The 4,045-nt window shown below is 44.0% G+C and overlaps 1 long non-coding RNA gene across 1 annotated transcript in view; it reads right to left on the reverse strand.

Annotated features, from left to right (window-relative positions):
- Positions 1 to 883: 883 nt before the first annotated feature.
- The window catches only part of LOC116085245, an 8,200-nt gene continuing 5,038 nt past the window's right edge, over positions 884 to 4,045 (reverse strand). Inside the window, exon 2 of the long non-coding RNA XR_004116460.1 lies at positions 884 to 1,079. This is a non-coding gene — a long non-coding RNA (uncharacterized LOC116085245). The remainder of the gene's footprint in view (positions 1,080 to 4,045) is intronic.

Consider the following 4,045-nt stretch of genomic DNA (forward strand, 5'->3'; position numbering starts at 1 on the left):
AGAGAGAGAGAGAAAGAGAGAGAGAGAAAGGAAGGAAGGAAGGAGGAGGAGGGAGGGAGGGAAGAAAGAAAGAAAAGTTCCACAGGGCCTTTCCTGAAGGACCCAAGCCTTCTAAAGAGTATGTAACAGCAGAGACAAGCCCGGCGGTGGTGGCATACGCCTTTAATTCCAGCACTTGGGAGGCAGAGGCAGGTGGATTTCTGAGTTCGAGGCCAGCCTGGTCTACAGAGTGAGTTCCAGGACAGGACAGCCAGGGCTACACAGAGAAACCCTGTCTCGAAAAAAAAAAAAAAAAAAAAAAAAAAAAAACCCAGCAGAGACAAGATCAACTCTACTGTGACTCACAGTGAGAATGTGGAAAGGCTGATGTTTGGTTAGTGGTGGAGTACTTGTTTAGATGTGAGAGGCCCTGGGTTTTATGGAAGGGGGTAGAGAAGGGAGGAGTCAGGTGGCTTTACAAAGGATGAGACAGTAGATCAGAGGTTGAGAGAATAAGGGTTTGCCAGATAGCTGAAGTGGAGTATGGCTTCTGAGGAGGCAGGTGGAGAACTGTACAGGACATTCACGAGTGGTTCGCAGTTCCAACTCTGGGGCTGTCTTTCCAGCATCTGTTCTCTTCCCATCCAAACTTCCTAGTCACAGAGCTGAGAAAACAGAGCTCCTTCCTAGCTGCTGGGTGGGCCCCCAGTCACCGTAATCCATTCTCTTGCCACAGCTGGTTCTCAAAAAGCATGTCCTCCAGGCCTAAACAAATCAGCCATGGCTTTCTCAAGGGACTGAGACACACTCATTGCTATTGGACATAGAAGAAGCATGCAGACCTAAGATTGCTGTTTCTTATTTTGTTAGGGTGAGGAGAAAACAAGAATAAGAGCCGTCACAGAGAGCTAAGGGGATTAATTGCAAAGAAATGGAGCCAGGGACTTGTCCACACTTTGATGAAATGGCTGTGGGTCTTCTCTTCATTGTTTACACAAGCAATTAGATTGTCTTCTCACGGAAACCATTTGACTCTGCAGTGTTGTTGCTTTGAGCTGACAGAGGATGGAAAGCGGTCCATGCAATGAGAACAGGATCTGCTGTGGAGACACACAAAGCTCTTAAAGCCTTTGGTTACCTTAGGAAGTGACATTATTAGTAGTTTGAAAAGACTACAGTAGCTGTACTGTGGGTGGCTTGGAGAGAACAAGCCTGGACCAGTGAGAAACTCAAGTCATGTTTCTTTTTCTTTTAATATTCCATCCAAAAGTGCCACTTTTAGATCCTTTCCCCACCAACCACAAAAGGGAATTATCTTTAAAAATATTTAATTCGGCTAGGTGTGGTAATGCGGGCCCTGAATCCTGGCATCCAGGAGGCAGAGGCAGGAGGATCTCTGAAAGTTCCAAGCTAGCCAGAGTTACATACTTGAGACCCTTTCTCAGAAACAATAACAAAACCCAACTCAGGGCCAGAGAGATGGCTCAGTAGTTAAGAGTACTTGTGGCTCTTGTAGAGGACCTAGGTTGGACCCAAGCAAGCACATAGTGGTTCCCAACTCCAGTTCCAGCAAGTTCGGATGTCTTTTTCTGATCTCCTAAGGTACTGATTACACACACACACACACACACACACACACACACACACACACACACATTGTTAGTGTCTACTATATGTTCACAGGGAGCCACAGACCTTCCTGAGTGAGAGGAGCTCAGTGTAGGGATGTGCTATTTGGGTATCAGAAACACCTCAGTCTCTGTTTTGCATTGGGGCTTCCGGTTCTTCTGTACTCTATACAAACTCTCTTCACCTACCAACACAGTGCTTTCTTCATTTTAAAGACCTTGTTTGGAGGCTGGCGAGATGGCTCAGCAGTTAAGAGCACTGACTGCCCTTCCAGAGGTCCTGACCAGCAACCGCATGGTGGCTCACAACCATCCATAACGAGATCTGACGCCCTCTTCTGGGGTGTCTGAAAACAGCTACAGTGTATTTACATATAATAAATAAACAAATCTTTAAAAACAGAAGACTTTGTTTGGTTTTGTTTTTGCTTTTTTTTTTCTTTCACTACAGACATAACAGCAGTGGCAGTAAAAGAAAGGCATTGAATCTATCAGTTCAAACTCCCCTTTCCCTGAGCATTTGCTGCTCTTCAGGGGTAGGAATCCTGATCCTTATTGATTTGGTTTTTTCCAGGAGGAGCATCTTTGGTAACAAACATTTGCCCTGATTTGGGCCTGGTAATTTATCAATTACCAAGTCAATTCTGTTGATATGAGAAACACAGATTTGTGGCACCTCCCTGCCACTTTACTGGAAACTGCTCTGAAAATATGCAGTCAGTCAGTCTTTCGACTTTGTCATTATTATGTCCCTCTTCAGGCCTCGAACTGTGCTCCATACCAGAGGCAGGAAGTCAGGAGACGATAAGAGAGTCTCTGCCTAAAAGGAACTTATAATGCAGAGTCCAGCATGGGGAGCCCTTTGCTGGAAGCCATGTTGGCGAGGCAGAGGCATATATGACAACAGCTGTTTCATGTACAGTGAGCTATGCATATTTTGCTGACCCTTGAAGCACATGGAAAGTATTTAAAAAGTCTCATCAGATATATCCAAAGAATGTCACATGACATTTCTACCAGGATTCTCGGGACAGCATTAAAACTTTTGTCATTAACCAGTGGCCTTCAATTAATGTCCTAGAGAAGAAAGACTGGCTTATTCTTCATCAACAGAATCATTTCTCTTTCTCATTTGTATAATTTGCAGTGGAAAACTGGACAAAAAAGCAGGCACCTGTTGAAAATATGCCATTGCCAGATTTGTCACAAGATAGGAATTGTCCATTCCTTAGCCAAGAAAGTAGAATTGTATTTGTGCTTCCAAGTTAATAAGTCATTTTGCCTAAATGGCAATTTATGTCACATCCACATCTTCCCCTCATTTGACTCCTCTATTATCTATTATCTCCATCCTCTATTGGTACATTCTACTAACTACACTTGGATGAAGAATCCCCTTGCAGCAGCCCTCACCAAACAGTTCTAACTTCGGCTGAAGCCTGAATTTCAGTACTAAATTCTCACCACAGCTATCCCTCTGGTTTATTTGTTCCTTGTGCCCAGGGCCTAGAGGCCTTCTAATGGTCAACTCAAGGTAAGCTCAGCTTTGAACTCTGCCCTTGATTTCATAAGACAGCTGCATCCAGCTCACAGTGGAAAATGAATAAACATTTCCTGGAAAAATAGAATTAATGAGGATAGTGTCTATTGAATGATGAGTTAGGCTGAGATTCCTGAGCTAAACCAAGGACTCTTGTGGTTATCAGGCTCTGAGGTTTCTTTTCCGGCTTCAGTTATCCAACAGTTTTGGAGAGCTGCCCCGCCCTCACTGTTTCTGACCGATTGCCCTTGGGATTTCCAGGCTCTGGGTCTCCTAAGAAGCAGAGCTCATCAGCCTTAGTCTCTGGCTCTTACCTTGGCCAGTACAGAGCCAGTGGACTGGTTAGTGTGCTTGTAGCAGCATGGACATTATAAAAATGCCCTTCCTTTCCTTTGCATTCACTTTCTCCACCACTCTTTCCCTAAGGCTGGGTTCTGTTCTCTCAGTTCCTCTGTAGAGAATTCCAAGCATTGAGTTTTCCCCTGAAGTTTAGATAAGCTAACTGGGATATGTTGCTGGTAGGAATGCAGAACAGCATAGCTACTCTGAAGATAGCTTGCCGGTTTCTTATTCACCTGAACAGTCTTGTCATATGAGCCAGAAATCCTGCTCCTTCATGCTTACTCATTAGCAGAATTATGTATAGACTAAAGCTAGCACACTGATAGTTAGTTACTTTGACCATAGTTGCTGAACCTTGCTAACACACAAGATTCCTTCAGTAAGCAAATAGAGACATAAAAGGGGGTACATTTAGACAATGGAATATTCCTCAATGGTAGCATGAAATGAAACATAAAAATGTGAAACACCACAGAGGAACCTTAAACCCAGGTTAGCAAGTGAAGGAATGTCTGAAAAGATGACCCATTGTAGGATTCTAACGATGAGACATTCA

This window comes from Mastomys coucha, unplaced genomic scaffold, assembly GCF_008632895.1.
Source record: "Mastomys coucha isolate ucsf_1 unplaced genomic scaffold, UCSF_Mcou_1 pScaffold9, whole genome shotgun sequence".
In the NCBI taxonomy this organism is placed as follows: Eukaryota; Metazoa; Chordata; class Mammalia; order Rodentia; family Muridae; genus Mastomys; species Mastomys coucha.